Source organism: Macaca mulatta, chromosome 2, assembly GCF_049350105.2.
Source record: "Macaca mulatta isolate MMU2019108-1 chromosome 2, T2T-MMU8v2.0, whole genome shotgun sequence".
NCBI lineage: Eukaryota > Metazoa > Chordata > Mammalia > Primates > Cercopithecidae > Macaca > Macaca mulatta.
In genome coordinates this window covers 1,517,410-1,536,886 of record NC_133407.1, presented here as the reverse complement: position 1 = coordinate 1,536,886, position 19,477 = coordinate 1,517,410, and the positions used below count along the sequence as shown (strand labels likewise).

At 53.4% G+C, this 19,477-nt stretch overlaps 1 protein-coding gene across 7 annotated transcripts in view; it reads left to right on the top strand.

Moving 5' to 3' along the window:
* Window positions 1-8,333: 8,333 nt before the first annotated feature.
* TNK2 (tyrosine kinase non receptor 2) overlaps window positions 8,334-19,477 on the top strand; it is a 47,107-nt gene continuing 35,963 nt past the window's right edge. For all 7 annotated transcript variants that reach the window (XM_077991117.1, XM_077991122.1, XM_001101686.5 and 4 more), the window contains exon 1: window positions 8,334-8,447. The gene's annotated coding sequence lies outside the window, so the exon portion shown is untranslated. The remainder of the gene's footprint in view (window positions 8,448-19,477) is intronic.

Genomic DNA, 19,477 nt, shown 5'->3' with positions numbered 1-19,477 from the left:
TAATAATGTCATTCAAGGGTGTGCATATCATGGCATTATCTTGTGTAATTCTTACAATCTCCCGGTGAGGGGTCATGTCTGAGACACAGAGGCTGGCTAATGGAAGGATTTGATCCAGCTCACGTGAAAGCCACTTCATGGTTAGGTGTCTGGCTTCCCAAAGGTACTTGATCACCGTTTAAAAAATGAATGTGGGGAAGCTTGGACTTGGACACAGGTTCTTTCTACGTGGAATAAAGTGGTAGCTGAGAGGAAGTGAGAGGGGAGAGGAGGCAGAAGGTTGGACCCCTGAGGTATTTGGGGCTGAAGTAGGCATATTAGGTGCTGAAGGAGGAGATGGGTAAAGGAGGCTGCTAAGAACCTGAGTCTGCTTTCTGGACAAATGAGAGAGCCAGGGGAGTAGGGAAGCAGAGCTGGATTGAGAGTTTGGGTTCTGTTGCTACCTTCTAAGATGAAACAAAAGTCTGGGTGTCCACTCAACATCAGTGCTCAGGCAGGCAGCCGCAGACGCAGGGAGTTCGGTACCTGGGGGCCTCATTAGCTTAGCTGTGGGAGGGGAGTTGGGGAGTGGCAGCGGGTGGAAATGATCTTACCCAGCTGGAGAGGCTAGCCAAAAAAGGAGCAGGTATGGGCTTGCCTGGAAGGCTATTTTAGCAGAAGGAAGACGAACAGTCAGCTAAAGACTGTGCAGTGTCTGCACCGCAAATGGGGAGATTTGAGCAAAGGAGAGGGCAGAAGAAAGGTGCAAGAGTGACACAGTACCTCACCATTTAAAGGCAAGCCTTGACCACAACATTTTCCTACACTTAGTATGGTGGGTTCCAGGGGAAGCCAGATTTCAGGGAGTTAAAGAAGGAGTAGGTGAAGAATCAAAGGGGCCCGTCCTTCATATGATTAGTCTCAACTCCTCCACTAGAAGTTTGTTTATTTATTTATTTATTTATTTATTAGACAGGGTCTTGCTCTGCTGCCCAGGGCCAGAGTACAGTGGTGTGATGATACCCCATTGCAGCCTTGAACTGCTGGCCTCAAGCAATCCTCCCACCTCAGCCTCCTGAGTAGCTGAGATGACAGGTGCACACCACCACAACTGTCTAATTTTTAAATTGTTTGTATGTAGAGAGTCTTGCCATGCTGCCCAGGCTGGTCTCGAACTCCTGGCCTCAAGCAGTCCTCCCAACTGGGCCTCCCAAAGTACTGGGATTATAGGTGTAAACCACCGTGCCTAGCCTCTTTTTTAAAAATTATTTTTTTTTGGCCAGGCGCAGTGGCTCATGCCTGTAATCCCTTTGGGGATTACACTCCGGGAGGCCGAGGCGGGAGGATCACTTGAGCTTAGGAGTTGGAGACCAGCCTGGCCAACATGATGAAACCCAGTCTCTACTAAAACACAACAATTAGCCAGGCATGGTGGGTACCTGTAAGTCCAGCTACTGGGGAGGCTGAGGCAGGAGAATCACTTGAACCTGAGAGTCAGAGGTTGCAGTGAGCCGAGATCACACCACTGCACTCTAGTGTGGGTGCAGAACAAGACACTGTCTCAAAAACATTTTAATTTTTTTTAGAGACAGAGTGTCCCTCTGTCACCCAGGCTGCAGCACGGATCACAGCTCACTGCAGCCTTGAACTCCTACATCAACTGATCCTGCTGCTTCTGCCTCCCGAGTGCTGGGACTCCAGGTGTGAGCCACCGTGCCGCGCTAGAAATTCCTTGATGGTGTATGGGGCCACATCTGGAATGACTGTGCCTGACACCAACAGATGACCAGGAACTGAGCTCACGGGTCCGTTACCAACCACAACTCTGGGTGCCACCAGGGGGCACCAGAGCCCAGGGCTCCACGAGGCTCTGTTTCGGAAAAGCCCATGATGACCTCAGCGTTTGTCATCTCTTGGCTCGTCTGGCTCTTGCTGTGGTTGGGCAGAGGGGGCAGGTGTGTGGGAGCGGCTGGCAGTGCCTCCTCCCAGTGGCCTAGTAAGGCTTTGAAAACTGAATTGCTCGGGGGCATGTGAGCACAGCCCCCTTGGCCGCTCCAGGGACCCCCGACTTGGGCAATAGGGTGAAGGCACAGTCTGTTCTCGGTCCCAGGAGGATGTGGCCGGGGTTAGCAGATACGCACCACGCCTGAGAATCCTTCAGAAATCCCTCTCTTCACCTCCGCAAGGAGGCAAGTGATCCCCTCCTGACTCAGAAATGGTGGTCCTTTGTCAAGTGCGACCGTCCTGATCCCAGCCCTCCCTTCCCGGGGCCTTAGCCCGGCCTCCTTCGAGGCAGTGAGGGTGTGCTTGGGAACAGACCGGCTCCTCATCCCCGCCAGCGGTTGCCTTCAGCCAAGCACCTCCCACATCTGGTAGCAGGTTGGAATCTCTTAGGGAGCCTTTAAAAACTAAGATGCTGGCCAGGCGCGGTGACTCACGCCTGTACTCCCAGCATTTTGGGAAGCCAGGGTGGGTGGGTCATCTGAGGTCAGGAGTTCGAGACCAGCCTGGCCAACATGGTGAAACTCTGTCGCTATTCAAAATACAAAAATTAGCCAGGTATGATGTGATGGCGGGTGCCTATAATCTCAGCTACTCGAGAGGCTGAGACAGGAGAACTGCTTGAACCCGGGAGACAGAGGTTGCAGTGAGCCAAGATCACACCACTGTACTCCAGCCTGGGTGACAGAGTGAGACTCTGTCTCAAAAACAAACAAACAAACAAAAGAACTAAGATGCTAAGGCTGGGCGGGGTGGCTCATGCCTGTAATCCCAGCACTTTGAGAAGGCTGAGGCGGGAGAACAGCTTGAGCCCAGGAGTTCGAGACCAGCCCAGGCAACATCTTGAGATCCTGTCTCTACAAAAAAAACAAAAACAAAACAATAAAATGAAGATGCCAACCGCCATCCAAGTGGTCCTAGGGTGGTGCCTGGGCACCAGCATTTTGTTTTGTTTTGTTTTGCTTTGAGACAGTCTCATTCTGTTGCCTAGGCTTGAGTGCAATGGTGCGATCTTGGCTCACTGCAAGCTCTGCCTCCCAGGTTCAAGTGATTCTCTTGCCTCAGCCTCCCGAGCAGCTGGGATTACAGGTGCCTGCCACCACGCCCAGTTAATTTTTGTATTTTTAGTAGAGACAGGGTTTCACCGTGTTGGCCAGGCTGGTCTCGAACTCCTGACCTCATGATCTGCCCGCCTCAGCCTCCTGAAGTGCTGGGATTACAGGCGTGGGCCACCGCACCTGGCTTGGCATCGGCATTTTTGAAGCTTTCTGTGTGATTCTTGTGTGCAGCTGTATTGAAACTGTCTGCATCTAAGGCCTTGATAGTCAGAGTGTGGTCCATGGGAAGCTTGATAGAAATGCTGGATCTCAGCACCCTCCTCCCAGTTTGCTGAATCAGAATTTACGGTTCACCAAGATGCCCAGGTGATCGGCCGCACACAGTTCCAGAAGCCCTGAGCTAGTTGGTATATCGTTCTTCACCCATGCTCACCTCCCTGGCCTGAATCACAGCGTGTCTGACTTGTTCCAGTTGTAGCTGTGGGTCTCAATGTTTTGACTGTGACCTACAGAAAGAAATGGACTTTACAACGATGAAACAAGAACACCACAGAAACAATGCCTTCACTACCTGGGGTGCACTCTGCACTCTCATTCATTCAGCAGGTAGTTTTGGCACCTGCTTTGTGCCAGGCCTCGTTCTAGCTGTGTGTGTCTAGAAGAAAGCTGCTGTTGTTGGGAGGTTTCTATTCTAGGAGGAGGGCAAGGGGGTCAGAAAGTTAAAAGTAAGCCCTGTATATAAAGGGCATGCTAAAAGTTATTTATTAAAATCTCTTTAAAAATTACATTTTGAGGGTGGGGTTCTGGGGTGCTGGTTATGTTCCGTTTCTTGATCTGGGTGCTGGGTGTGTTACCTGCAAGAATGCAAGCTTTCCGCACTTCTCTGGAGGTATGTTGTATGTCAATAAAAAGTTCAAAAATTACATTCTGATATATATTTTTTTCTTTTTTTTTTTGAGAGACAGAGTCTTGCTCTGTCACCCAGTCTGGAGTGCAATGGCATGATCCCAGCTCACTGCAACCTCCGCCTTCCAGGTTCAGGTGATTGTCCTGTCTCAGCCTCCCAAGTAGCTGCAATTACAGGCATGCACCACCATGCCTGGCTAATTTTGTATTTTTAGTAGAGACGGGGTTTCACCATGTTGGTCAGGCTAGTCTCGAACTTCTGACCTCAGGCGATCTGCTGGCCTCGGCCTCCCAAAGTGCTGGGATTACAGGTGTGAGCCACCACATCTGGCCAAACATTCTCATATTTTTTATTCCATTATTATCCTCTTTCATGAAAAAAAAAAAAGTCATTCAAAATCCACCATATTCAATTTACCTCCCACTAAAAGTTTGCAACCGTAGTTTTTAAAACTGCTTTATTTAAAAACAAGCTGTGTGCAGTGGCTCATGCCTGTAATCCTAGCACTTTGGGAGGCTGAGATGAGTGGATTGCTTGAGGCCAGGAGTTCAAAACCAGCCTGGCCAACATGACGAAACTCCATTTCTACTAAAAATACAAAAAATTAGCCACTTTTTACACCACTGGTGTAAAAAGATTACACCGCTGCACTCCAGCCTGGGCAACAAGCCTGAAACTCCATCTCAAAAAAAAATAAAAACAAACAAACTGGAAGCCCAACCCCTCAGCAGCACCCACCCGCTCTTGGCTTAGCAGCTGCTGGCAGCTGTGAGCCAGGCTGCCCGCTCCCCAGCAATGGCTTTCCTTGCCCTCTTGCTTACCCCACAGTGCAAAACCGCCCATGGTGGAGATTCTTAAGGGCACCACCCAAAGCCTCCCTCTGGCAGCCTGGCCCACCTCCGCTCCCAGCTAGACCTGACAAGCCCTTCTTGCCGAGTCATTCTGCTGTGGGCAGCTCTCCTGCAGTCCCAGATGTAAGAGGAGACTGACTCAGGCACGTTAATTAGAGGGTTGGGGTTATCCCTGTGGCCACCTCCCAAATCTCCTGGGACTTATGTTTTTAGTCTGGGGCTCATTCCTCATGTCAGCTCCCTAGTGGCAGAGCAGTCTCCCTCGGTGTCTCTCTGGCCACCACGGTCAGCGTCACGGACACGTCCCAGCATAGCCCCAGTGCTCAACCCCATGGTGGGGACCGTCCAGGAGTTGGTGAGGAACAGGGTGGGAGGGAGGAAGGGAGCAGGAGACCTCACTCTTTCCTCTGAACCTAAAGCTCCAGATAACCCTACACTAGAGGTCATAGGGGGCGTGACTCTGGCTTCTTGAGGAAACTGGAGAGATGAGGGGCTGGGGAAATGGGGGGCTGGGCTGCCCTAGGAGCAGGACCAACCACGGTGGAGGCGCTTTGACCCCTAGCTTTGTTTGATTTGGAGCTTGATTTACTGGAGGGGAAGTTTGCTCTAAATCAGTTGTTTGCATCTATTGACCAATAAAATCTAGTTAGTCCTGATGCTTCCTGAAGCAGGGCTCCTGGATTTGGCATTGCTATTTTGTGCCTCAGATTTTTTTTTTTTTTTTTTTTTTTGAGATGAGGTCTGGCTCTATTGCCCAGGCAGGAGTGCAGTGGTGTGATCTTTATTCACTGCAACCTCCATCTCCCAGGTTCAAGCGATCCTCCCACCTCAGCCTCCCGTGTAGCTGGGATTACAGGTTCGTGCCACCATGCTCTGCTAATATTTGTATTTTTTTGTAGAGACAGGGTTTTGCCATGTTGCCCAGGCTGGTCTTGAACTCATGAGCTCAAATGATTTGCCCTCCTCAGCCTCCAAAGTGCTGGGATTACAGGCGTGAGCCACCACACTCGGCCTGTGACTTGGACTTTAGAGTCGGAAAACTGGATTTGAATCCTGGCTTCACCACTACCAGCTGTATGGTGCTGAACAAGTCACTTGGCCATGTAGAACCTCAGTTCTACCACGTGTAAAATGGGGACATTATGTTTCTCCTTGGATTGTTGTGGGGTTGGATGAGAAGAAGTGCAGAGGGCAGGGCCTTGCACAGTTGGGCTCCCTGAGCCTTAGCAATGGCCATGACTGAGGCAGTGTGAGGGAGACTGGGAAAAAACCTCCTCAGGTTCCTTCTCCCAAATCTGTAGTCTGCCGCACTTTCTTTCCTGAAGCCAGGCAACAGGGGGGTGGTCCTGGCCCAGCCTCAGGGCTCCCTGGGGCAGGGCTGCCATTACTTGCAGTGTCAGATAATTCAGTGGAAAGTTGCCCGGCCCACCTCGCAGGCAAGGCACCGCCACCCAAATCCACCCAGATGGGGTCTCGCGTAGGTTTCCGGAAGCCACCTCTTTCTCATTGCCCTACTGCCCTCTGGCCATGGCCCTGGGGCCCACTGCTGGACAGTGTGAGTGCAGAAAGAGCCAGCCCGACAGTTCCCAACGTCTGAGCTTGCCATCTACAGCGAATTGTTTTGTTATTACACCCATCTTCTAGATGAGGGACAGTAACAAGGGCTGAGTGGCCCTGAGCCCTGGGGTTCCAAGCGCCCGCTGCCCAGGGCCGCCTCCGTTTGGGCTGGGACCCGGGCCTGCAGGCTGCCCCGCCGCTGGGAATCAGAGCTCTCGGTTTTCTCCTTCTGGGGTGGGGGGTGGGGTGGGGCAGGGAGGAGACCGCTCAAGTGCAGGAATGATGAAGGTCCCCTTGCCTGGGGCTATTTCTGCCCAAGTCCTCATCAGGAATTGTCAGGCCTGAGACAAACCCTCCCTCCTTCAGGAGTCCTCCGTTGGCCCCGGGGAAAGAGAGGTGATGGTCCGGTGTCTGGGCCTTTCGGTTGCTACGGTGATATTAGGGCTAGAATCCCAGCCTCACTGGAGTGACCCCAGAAACCTTCCAGTGCAACCTCCTCACTTCGGAGCTGAAACCACCGAGACCGGGTGGAAGTGACTTTCACACTCGCACAGTGCAACGGCAGCTACTCGGAATGAGGGACGTTCCGGCGCTCCTCCGCTGCGCCCCTCGACTCGGCGGGACTTCCTCACCCCACTTCCCTCGGCACCGCAGGAGGGCGCAGGCCGGGCCCGGGGTGCGGGGAAAGCGGGGTGGGGCCCGCAGGCTGGGGGCGGAGCCGGGGGCGGAGCGACGAGGCCGGGCCCTTTAAGGGGCGGGCCGACCCCCAACCCCACCCCGGGGCGGCGCAGGCGCAGGCGGGCTCGGGGCGCGCTGCAGGAGGGACGGCGGGCGGGCGGGCGCTCACCTGCGGGGGCCGGCGCGGGGCGGGCGCCCGGCGGGCCGACGTTGACGCCCGGAGGCGAGGGCGGGGAGGCGGGCGCGGGACTCGGGGGCGGCCCGGGGCGGGCGGGGAGGCCGGGGCGGGCCGGCGGGCGGGCGGGCGGTGTGAGCGGGCGCCGAGGGCAGCACCATCTGGAGGGGCGGGAGCGCGCGGCCTCTGGGGGGCAAGCGAGTGCGCTGGGCCGAGCCGGTCGAGGGCCCCCGGCGGGGCGAGCAGGAGGAGCGCGGCGGGCTGAGCCCCGCGCTGCCGGAGCAGCAGCCGCAGCGCGTCGGGGTTCTCAGCTGGGGCCCGCAGCAGCTCCGCGGGCTGAAGCTCGGCGTGGAGGAGCGGGGCGGGGTGGGCCCGGCCGTGCAGGAGGAGGGCGGGGTGGGCCCGGGGCTGCAGGAGCGCGGCGGCCGCGGCCACGAGCCCAGCCGGGGGGTGGTGTGGGGGCCGCCGGACGGCGCGGACTGGGGGCGCCCTCCGCGGTGGACGGGCTCGGCGGGCTGGCCTGTGGCGCAGGAGGAGGGGCTGGGGCCCCACGGGCAGCACCAGGAGAAGGGCGGAGGCAGCCCCGCAGTGCAGGAGCGCGGCGAGGCCCGGGCCGGGGTGCAGGAGCGCGGAGAGGGGAGCCCGCGGAGGCTGCTGCAGCAGCCCGAGCCGGCGCCCGAGGCCGGGGAAGGCCCCCGCGAGCGCGGGGAGGGGCCGGAAAGTTCCGGCGAACTGGGGGAGCGGCAGTGGGAGAGCGTGGGGCGGGAGGCGGTGGTCCTGGGGGCGGCCCCGGAGCGCCGAAGCCGCCCGGAGCTGGTGGGGAGGGCAAGGCCGGTGGGGCCTCGGGGGCCTGCGGGCGAGGGGCGCCTGGGGGTGCAGGAGGCGAATTGGCTGCCCGGAGTGCAGGAGGGACAGGTGGTGCGGGCTGTCCAGGAAACCTACCTAGACGGAAAGGAGCCCCAGGAGGGGGAGGGACCCGGCGAGGGGCTCAGGACCCGGAGGCGCCGGCGGAGGAGGAGGTGGTGACTGGCAGACCGCCGCCCGGGCCCCACGGTGCCTCCGGAGCTGAAGGGAACGCAGGATGTAGGGGCGTGGGGAGTCGGGCACAGAAGAGTGCGGGGAACCGGGGAGCTCTGCGAGCCACTGCCTGAGGGTAGGCCCAGCCCGCGGGAACGTCTTCTGCTCGCTCAGACTGGGCATCGCTGAAGCTGTGTCTGCGGGGAGGCAGCGGAAGGCGGCAGGTAAGGAAGCCCAGTTCTCTTAGCTGGAGTTGGTGTGCTTGGAAGCGAGAAGCTGCAGGTCACTGGCGAGAGGGTAGTCTCCACACTGCCCTCGTTCTCTCGGCCTTTCATCCCTGGGGGGAGGAAGCAGTGCACTTTTCCGCTGCGAGGCAGGACCTCTCCCCCGCAGTACTGTGTATGGTAGTTGGAGTGATGGGGCATCTTCTTAGAGTCTAGGCAGCTCGCGGGACGTCTGGGTGGCTGCCAGGTCTGTGCAGAGGGAAGAGAGGGGTAGCCCCAGGGAGGAGCTACAGGACGGTCACCCCTCCACCTGCCCCTCGGTGGCAGTAGGGTGCATCCATGGTATTTGCTCTGCTTGGTGCAGTCAGCACAGGTTGCCTCAAGTCCTCAAAACACGTCCCACAGAAGGGAAGAGAGCAGCGTGGGATTAACAGAACCTTATCTTGTAACCCTGTTGGTGACGTGAGCTGAGATGTGAGTGTGACAGCTAGTGGCTTGGACACGGCACGAGCCTGACCCGCTCCTGCCACGCCGTCCTGTCACAGCTGATTTACCCTGAGGGCCCAGAGCCAAGGATGATTAGTGGGCAGAAGGTGGGAGAGCGACTCTCTGGGTGGGACTTCATGACCCCAGCGTGAGCGGGGCGGGAGAGGAGGGTGCATCTGCAGCAGAGGACTCTGGGCTGCCTCTGCGGCCCCACCGTGGGGAGGTTTGCAGATGGGCCGCCGTGGTATCGTGGGCTCTGCACCTGTCAGGGCAGGAGCTCCCAGCCCAGTCTAGAGGTAGGGCTTGTAGGGGCCAAGGGTGGGGGCTGTATTTGGCTTCTTGTTGACTGCATCATGGCCTGAGTGCCAGACCTACTCATTCCGTGTGGTGCTCCCAGGGCGGCCTGGAGGGCTGCTTGTGCGCCTTACTCTGCTAGAGCTGTTCACCTCTTACCTGGCACTGTCAGGTTCTTGCTTCCCCTGCCCCTGGGTGGGGATGGGTGCAGGGTTGCTGCCTGCCCAGGGCCTTAGCTAGGACCCCTCTCTGCCCCAGCCCGAGGTGTGGCTCTGAGTCAGATGGTCCCAGGCCCCTGTCCCGAACCAGACTGGCTGCTCTCCTATGGGGGCAGAGGGAGTGGTGCTGGAGGTAGCTGCTGGAGGAGCCGGTTAGCCTACTTCTCATAGTCAAACTCGCCTGTCAGCTTCATCCCATGCCTGTCGCGCTGCTGCCCGAACACTCATGCACCGGAAGTTCAGCTGCTGTGCCCACGGTGCCCGACGCTTCTGGAATGGCCAGAGTGGCTCTCAGTGTCTGGCTTCAGTGGAGGGAACTGTCTGTTTTAAACGCGTACACACAACACACATCTTCACCTGCTTATTTCAGGTCGACGTTTTTGAACTTGTGGTAGATGAATGGGAGAAAGGCCTTGGCATCACACAGATTGCTTTTGATCTGGTTATATCGCTTACAAGCTGTGCAACTTCCTTGGGCAGCATAGTGTCTTTAGGTTTCAGTTTCCTGGTGTGTGCGGTGGACCAGGGCTTCCCCTGCAGTGTCCTGAGTGAAGAAACCTCAGGCCCTTTGGAGCCTGGTGCCCACCTCCCAGGAGCCCAGCAGATGTTGGGGAGGAAGGGTCAGACTCTTCCCTCTGGCCCCTGAGCCCGAGATTAGCCCCCACCTTGTGCTTTGTCTAGAAGATGCAGTGTTTCTTTTTGTTTGTTTTAAGTAACAGCTTTATTGAGATATAATGACATATGGTAAACTGAGCATATTTAAAACATACAATTTAATAAGTTGTAGCCTATGTATACACCCGTGAAACCACCCCCACCGTCAAGATAGTGAACATCCCCCTTATTCCCCAGTCCCCAAAAGTTTGCTTGTGGAATCCCTCCATCCCCCGCTCTGCTGCTATCTCCTACCCCAGGTAACAGGCTGGTCTACTTTCTGTCACTGTATCTGAGTTTGCAGCATTTACTGTAAACGGAATCCCGTCTTTCATTCAACAGAAGTGTTTTGGAGTTGGTTCACATGGTTGCACATATCAACAGTTCATTGCACACATGTGCCAGTCTGTTTACCCGTTGACCTGTTGATGGGTTTTCAGAGAAAGCTGCTCTGAACTCTTTTGTTAGTCTTTGTATGGATGTATGCTTTTATTTATCTTAGGTAAATCCCTAGGACTGGAATGGCTGGGTCATGTGGTAGGTATACATTTAACCTTTAAGAAACTGCCAGACTGTTTTCCAAAGTGGTTGTACATTTTATATACTCACCCGCTGCGTCTGAGGGTTCTGGTTTGCCCACGTCTTTGATATGCCCACACCGTCATATGGTCAGTGTCTAATTTCAGACATTCTCATGTCTGGTGGTATCTCATTATGATTTTCATTTGTGTTTCCTAATGACTCATGTTGTTAAGCATCTTCTGATGTGCTCATTTGCCATATATATGTCTTTGGTGATGTGTCTGTTCAGATTGTTTGCCCGTTTTTAATTGTGTGGGTTTTTTTCATGTTGAGTTCTGAAGAGTTCTTGATATATTCTGGATATAAGCCTTTTATCAGGTATGTGATTTGCAAATCTTTTCTTCCAGCTTGTGGCTTGTATTTTGATTCTCTTAACAATGCCTTCTAAAAAAATTATCATGATCAGTGATGCAAAATGGTGTGTTTTGAAAGAGAAGTTTTAAATTTTGATTAATTTACTAATTTATTACTTTGTGGATTGCATTTTTGGTGTCATGTCCAAGAAATCTTTGTCTGACCCAGAGTCACAACAGTTTTCTCCTGTGTTTTCTTTCTTTTTTTTTTTTTTGAGACGGAGTCTTGCTCTGTCGCCCAGGCTGGAGTGCAGTGGCCGGATCTCAGCTCACTGCAAGCTCCGCCTCCCGGGTTCACGCCATTCTCCTGCCTCAGCCTCCCGAGTAGCTGGGACTACTGGCGCCCGCCACCTCGCCCGGCTAGTTTTTTGTATTTTTTAGTAGAGACGGGGTTTCACTGTGTTAGCCAGGATGGTCTCGATCTTCTGACCTCGTGATCCGCCCATCTCGGCCTCCCAAAGTGCTGGGATTACAGGCTTGAGCCACCGCGCCCGGCCTTCCCCTGTGTTTTCTTACAGCCATTTTATAGTTTTGGGTTTTACAGTGAAATCTAGGATTCATTTGGGGCTAATTTTTGTATGTGGTACAAGGTGTGAATTAATGTCCAGTTTTTTGCATGTAGAGATCTAACTGATCTAGTAGCACCATTTGTTAAGAAGATGTGTCTCTCCACTGAATTGCCTTTGAATCTTTGTCAAAAATCAATTGTTGGCCGGGCGCGGTGGCTCAGGCCTGTAATCCCAGTGCTTTGGGAGGCCGAGGCGGGCGGATCACGAGGTCAGGAGTTCAAGGCCAATCTGGTGAACATAGTGGAACCCCATCTCTACTAAAAAATACAAAAAATTAGCCTGGCGTGGTGGCGGGCACCTGTAATCAATCCCAGCTCTTTGAGAGGCTGAGGCGGGAGAATTGCTTGAACCTGGGAGGTGGAAGTTACAGTGAGCTGAGATTGCGCCACTGCACTCCAGCCTGGGCAACAGTGTGAGACTCCGTCTCAAAAAGAAAAATAAAAAAATCAATTGTTTATGTGTGTCTAATTCTGGATTCTGTTTTGTTCCATTGATCAATTGTCTGTCTTTATCCCAGTATTGCACTATCTTGATTACTGTGGGTTTATAAACCATAGTAAGTCTTGAAATCGGGTAAGATCTCAAACTTGGTTTTGTCTTTTCAGAATTGCTTTAGCTATTCTGGGTTCTTTGTACTTCCACGTACATTTTAGAATTAGTTTGTCAATTTCTACAAAAACGCCTGCTGGAATTTTGATTGGGATTATGATCAATTTGGGAAGAACTGATAGGTTAGCAGTATGGAGCCTTCTGACCGGTGAACAGTGTATATCTCTGTATTTATCTAGGTTTTCTTACTGACTCTCAGCAGTGCTTTGTAGTTTTTGGTATATCAGTCTTTTCCATCTTTTATTGAACATATCCTTAAATAGTACCTATTTTTATGCTATTGCCAATGATACTGGTTTTTCTTGGTAGTATTTTTTTTTATTTTTAAAAACTTTTAGTTTTGGTAAAATATACATAATATACTACCATTTTAACCATCTGAAATGGTGGTAAATACATCATACTGTTGCACAGCCATCCCCAGCCTCCATCTCTAGGACTTTTTTCATCTTGTGAAACTGAAACTGTACCTATTAAATGGTAACTTCCCATTCCCTTTTCTCTCAGCCCCTGAGAACCAACGTTCTGCCTTCTGACTCTAAGAATTTGGCTCCTCTAGGTGCCTCATAGAAGGATAATTTTACAGTGTTTGTTCTTTTGTGACTGGCTTATTTCACTTCGGCGTAGCCTATTCAAGATTCATTTATATGGCAGCATATGTCAGAATTTTCTTCTTTTTAAAGAGTAAATCATATTCTGTTGTATGAATATACCCCTTTTTGTTTATCCATTCACTTGGATTGCTTTCACTTTTTTTTTTTTTTTCTAAAACAGGGTCTCACTCTGTCTCCCAGGCCCGAGAGCAGTAGTGTGATCATGGCTAACTGCAGCCTCAACTTCCTGGGCTCAGGTGATCCTCCCACCTCAGCCTCCTGGGTAGCTGGGACTACAGTGTGTACCACCATGCCTGGCTAATTTTTTTTTTTTTTTTGGGGGGGAAATTTTCTGTAGAGATGGGATTTTGCCATGTTGCCCAGGCTGGTCTCCAACTCCTGGCCCAAGCGGCTTTCACCTTTTGGCTCTTGTCAGTAATGCTATTATAAGATGGTACCTTTGTTTAAACTTCACTTTCCAGTTGTTTGTCGCTAGTATATGTAAATACCATTGATTTTTGTATTTTGAGCTTGAATCCTGCTGTCTTGCTAAATTGACTTGTTAGTTCTAGTGAGCTTTTTTGTAACTTCCGTTGGAGTTTCTACATAGAGCACCATGTCATCTGCTAATGAACAGTTTTACTTCTTCCTTTCTGATCTTTATGCCTGTTATTTCTTTTTCTTGCCTGATTACACTGGCTGGATCCTCTGGTGTAATGTTGTTGTTGTTGTTTTGAGATGGAGTTTTGTGCTTGTTGCCCAGGCTGGACTGCAGTGGCACGATCTTAGCTCACTGCAACCTCCGCCTCCTGGGTTCAAGCGATTCTCCTGCCTCAGACTCCTGAGTAGCTGGGATTACAGGCGCCCGCCATCACACCCGGCTAATTTTTGTATCTTTGGTAGAGATGGGGTTTCACCATGTTGGCCAGGCTGGTCTTGAACTCCTGACCTCAGGTGACCTGCCCGCCTCCGCCTCCCAAAGTGCTGGGATTATGGGGGTGGGCCACCAAGCCCAGCCTCATCTAGTATAATGTTGAAGAGGAGAATATATACCTTGTTTCTGATCTTCTAGGGAATGAATGCATTTAGTCTCTCGCCATTAAGAGTGGTGCTAGCTGGCCGGGCGCGGCGGCTCACGCCTGTAATTCCAATACTTTCAGAGGCTGAGGTGTGCAGATCACGAGGTCAAGAGATCGAGACCCTCCTGGCTAACATGGTGAAACCCCGTTTCCACTAAAAATACAAAAAATTAGCCGGGCGTGGTCGTGGGTGCCTGTAGTCCCAGCTACTCGGGAGGCTGAGGCAGGAGAATTCCTTGAACCTGGGAGGCGGAGGTTGCAGTGAGCCGAGATTGCGCCACTGCATTCCGACTCTGTCTCAAAAAAAAAAAAAAAAAAAGTGATGTTAGCTGGCCAGGCGCGGTGGCTCACGCCTATAATCCCAGCACTTTGGGAGGCCGAGGTGGGCAGATCACCTGAGGTCACAAGTTCAAGACAAGCCTGGGCAACGTGGTGAAACCCTGTCTCTATGCAAAATACAAAAACTAGCTGGGTCTGTGGTGGTGCATGCCTGTAATCCCAGCTACTTGGGAGGCCAAGGCACAAGAATCGCTTGAACTCAGGAGGTGGAGGTTGCAGTGAGCCTAGATTGTACCATTGTACTCCACTCTGGGTGACAGAGTGAAACTGTCTCACAAAACAAAACAAAACTGTGGTATTAGCTATAGATTTTTCATATCTGATCTTTACCAGGTTGCAAAAGCTCCCTTTAATTCCTACTTTGCCGAGAGGTGCTTTTTTTTTTTTTTGAGATAGAATCTGGCTGTCGCCCAGGCTGGAGTGCAGTGGCGCAATCTCTGCTTGCTGCAACTTCTGCCTCCCGGGTTCAAGCAATTCTCCTGCCTCAGCCTCCCGAGTAGCTGGGATGACAGGCACCTGCCACCACGCCCAGCTAACTTTTGTATTTTTAGTGGAGATGGGGTTTCACCATGTTGGCCAGGCTGGTCATGAACTCCTGACCTCAAGTGATTCGCCCACCTCGGCCTCCCACAGTGCTGGGATTACAGGCGTGAGCCATCGTGCCTGGTCCTTACTAACTCCTTACTAACTCTTAAATAGCTTTTCAGTAATCCCCTGTATTTTAGCATTGCCCTTCTGACACTCACCGCTTCTTCCAGAGGCTTCTGGGGCTGCCTGTTCCTGGGCTTTTGAGGATTCAGTGGGATCGGTTAAGCGTCTCTCACACTGGGATTTGTGATTTTCTTGGTCAGCTCTCAACTGCCACTAGCCTGTCTGCTTTCCAGCTTCCCAAGTTTTGTGGTGGTTTTTCCCTCTACCATTCTCCCCGCTCCCTAGGGGCTGGTGACGTTCAAAACATTCTTTTTTAATTGTAGGTCTGGTGAGGTTTCAGGAAGGACTGACGCTGTGTGGAATCTACTGTTTTTTCCCTGGAACCCCTGTCCCTTCTTTAGCCTTCCTCCCAGAATCCATGCATTCACTCAGCGTTAGCGAATGACGTGGTATCTACTCAGCGAGTCTGATGTGGGTTAGAAGACGTCTGCCGTGACCTCTGTGGGCCCACATCCTTGGACCAAGCAGTACAGTCCTGAACGGGCTGAATTCCAGCTTTACCTTTTACTCTCTGGGTGCTCCTGGCCGCCTCTCCAGAGCTTGTTCCCGCCTTCGTAAAATGGGGATGATCTGGGGTTGTAAGGCGGGTTTTCCGTCAGCCAGTGAAGAATCTGTCTTAGTGGAGCTGGTGCAGGGTGTCTTCCTGAGGACCCAGGCTCTGACTTCTGCTCCCTCATATTCCCCCAGAAACTGGCATCAGGTGGGCATGTGGGGTGCATGGCGGGTGTCTAAGGAAGGCGAGAGGGGAGAGGTTTTCCCTGGTCCCTCTCCCCAGCGGCTGTACCTCCTGGGAGCCGCAGCTGGAGGTAACAACGTTGGACTCTTGTTTCTCTCTGTCTCCTGTATACTGTGTCTGCCAGTGAGGCAGGGCCTCCTCTCTGGTCCCCTGACCTTGGCAGGGCTCTTCCCCGACCCCATGGCCAGAAGAGAGTCACATTCCCCTAACATTTGCCCTCCCCCGGATGCTGAGCCTCCATTCCCGATGACAGCTTCCTAGTGCCTTGGACCAGGCAAGCCCCTTCCCCTTTGAGGGTCCCAGGCTCTTCAAGGGTCAAATGGTGAGCAGGATCCAGTGGGATTTAAGGTGTAGGATGTGAAGCCCCAGACATTTCTCTCGCTCCCAGGCTTTCCTGGGCCCTCCGGCCTGCCCTAGATGACATGTTCTGGCTCCTGGGTCTTGGTGTAGACGTGGTCCTGAGGGGGTGAGCAGTGCTCCGGCCTGCCCTAGATGACATGTTCTGGCTCCTGGGTCTTGGTGTAGACGTGGTCCTGAGGGGGTGAGCAGTGCTCCGGCCTGCCCTAGATGACATGTTCTGGCTCCTGGGTCTTGGTGTAGACGTGGTCCTGAGGGGGTGAGCAGTGCTCCGGCCTGCCCTAGATGACATGTTCTGGCTCCTGGGTCTTGGTGTAGACGTGGTCCTGAGGGGGTGAGCAGTGCTCCGGCCTGCCCTAGATGACATGTTCTGGCTCCTGGGTCTTGGTGTAGACGTGGTCCTGAGGGGGTGAGCAGTGCTCCGGCCTGCCCTAGATGACATGTTCCCGGCTCCTGGGTCTTGGTATAGACGTGGTCCTGAGGGGGTGAGCAGTGCATCTTGTAGCCTGAATGTTCAGTTCCCAGCTCTGGCATCCACTCTCCACTCCTTCTTTCCATACTTCACCTCCAGGGCCAACAATAGGCCCCTTCAGCTCTGGGCTCTTGCTTAGGGCTTGGGGGTGGGGTGAGGCCTGAGCTGGCAGCAGGCAGGATGACTAGCCGGGCAGCCTCTGCCCAGCCCTGGAAGAGATCTCTCTGGGAGTGGCTAGCTGCTGGGAGCTAGACTGCATCCTTCCCTCTGGGCCCTTGTGCCATGACAGTGCATGGGCAGGACAAACAACAAGAGGCAGCTCTCTGCAGCACTCAGTGTCCCAGCCTTGGCACCTGGGCATGCGTGGTGTGCATGGGAGTGAGACCCGGACAGCTGCAGCGATGTGTCCTCCGCCGCACACTGCTGCTGCTGTCTGTGTTGGGGAGTGACGGTGCAGGAGCACGTTAGGGCCCTGAGTGTACTGTCTCTCTGTGTGTCGGCGTTGACACTCCGGTCTGCAGCTGGCGGGGCATGAAATGGTTTCACTTTCAAGACCTGGGACAGATGGGTGATCTTGTCTCCACATGTCAGTCCCACCAAGTCCGGCAGCCTCAGGTTCAGTGTGGACTGGGTCACATTGTTTAGTCAGATCCTCTCCCCTCCTCTCTCAAGTGACACTCCCTTTTGCACTGGAGTTGGAGGGGACGAGGCATAGCAGGGCCCTGTCTGGTGTGTCTGCCTCTGCTTCGGTGCTCTGCCCTCCCACCCTGTCACTTGCCTGTTCCCCTCCTCTCTCTCGGTGAGCTGGGATCCTGACAGACCCAGGCCTCCTTCCCATCACCCTGTGTGGCAGCCTGCGCCCCGGCACCCACTTCGCAGTCCAGTGAGAAAGCACCTTCCTTAAGACCAGTGTCAGGCCCTCCCTCTGCCTGAGGGGCTGCCTGAGTTGTCTCTGGTTCTGAGATGGCTTTGGGAGACTGAGTCGCTGGGTGCGTCTGGGGTCGCAGTGGCTGTGACGGCATTGACAGCCCCTCTTCCCAGGAAGGTGCTGGCTTCTCTGGATTAGAAATCATGGGGGGAGGCAAAGCCAGGGCTGGGAGAGGGCAGCCAGGCTTGTTGCTGGCACCCACTGGAAAGCAGCCAGGCAGCAGCTCACGGGGAAGCAGCGGCCCCCTTTCTCCCGTGTTCTCACACAGACACAGCCAGGGCTCCTGCCAGGTTCTCCCTTCAGGATGACAGATGTGGAAAGATGGTTCCCTTACGATGTACAAACCACAGCAGAGGTATACACAGGGCTCCTTCAGCACAATTGTGTGCTGATACAAAGAGTTATGGGAATAGTGACCCTTTAAGGATAGGAACATAATGGATAATTTAAACTTTTTAAAATTCTTGGCCAGGCATGGTGGCTCACGCGTATAATCTCAGCACTGTGGGAGGCCGAGGTGGGTGGATCATGAGGTCAGGAGATCGAGACCATCCTGGCCAACATGATGAAACCCTGTCTCTACTAAAAACACAAAAATTAGCTGGGCGTGGTGGTGTGTGCCTGTAATCCCAGCTACTCGGGAGGCTGAGGCAGGAGAATCACTTGAACCCAGGAGGTGGAGGTTGCAGTGAGCCGAGATCGTGCCCCTGCACTCAGCCTGGGCAACAGAGCAAGAGTCTTTCTCAAAAAAAAAGAAAAAAAATCCTTGTGCCTATTTTTCACATATATTATGGTGTAGTTTTACTACTCATGTTTCAAGCATCCCTCCAACAAAACAGCAGAGATAACCATTTGGGGCTAGAAAATGGGAATTTACAGAGGAGATGGCATTGGCTTGGGTCTTGAGGAGTTTGTGGGAGTTTGTCATGTAGACAAAGAATAGAAGTGTCACAGACAAAAAATAGCTCAGACATTAAAATTGTTTTTGTTATTTATTTATTTATTGAGACGGAGTCTCTCTGTCGCCCAGGCTGGAGTGCAGTGGCACAATCTTGGCTCACTGCAGCCTCCGCCTCCTGGGTTCAAGCGATTCTCCTGCCTCAGCCTCCCGAGTAGCTGGGATTACAGGTGTACGCCACCATGCTCAGCTAATTTTTATATTTTTTGGTAGAGACAGGGTTTCACCATGTTGGTCAGGCTGGTCTCGAACTCCTGACCTCAGGTGATCCGCCGGCCTCGGCCTCCCAAAGTGCTGGGATTACAGGCGTGAGCCACCGGGCCCAGCCGGAGACATTGAAATCAAAGGGCATCCGGACATGGTTCCTGGTGCCTGTCATCCCAGATACTCAGGAGGCTGAGGTGGGAGGGTCACTTGAGCCAAGGAATTCAAAGTTAAAATGAGCCGTGGTCACACCACTGCACTCCAGCCTGGGCAACAGAGCAAGAGCCAGTCTCTTAAAAACAAAAACAGGAAGAACCCCAGAGTATGTCTAGGGAAGGGCAAACACTTGGCTTGGCTGGGACATAGAGACATTTGAAGGGAATGCTGAGAGAGAGAGGTGGGGAAATCGGCGAGGAGTGGAGCCCAGAGGGCCTGTGTGCCAGCAGGGGACTGGGCTCTTGAGGACTTAGCGAAGGGCCTGCGTGCCAGCCGGGGAAGGACGACAGGCCTGTGCTCGGACCACAGTAACAGTAGGCAGCCAGGTGCTGTGCTGGGGGTGCTACTCACTATGTCCTTGACTCTTCATGACAGTTGTATGAAGGAGATTCCGTTTATGCCCACTTTACAGATGCGGAAACTGGAAACTGAGGCTTACAGGTTATTTGCTCAAAAGTTGCCCAACTAGAACAGGATGGAGTCAGGGTTTCAGCCCCCGTCTGCCTGACTCCTGATCTCATTGTTATGTTGGGAGGAATTCTGAGGCCACCTGACTGGTGTGCCTGGCGGAGAAGGTGGAGGAAGGAGGAGTCTTGGTCGGGGGTCCGTGGTGGGGTGTGCTTTCTACCTTGGGTGGCTGGTGCTGGCTTGTGATGTTTTCAGCAGGATACA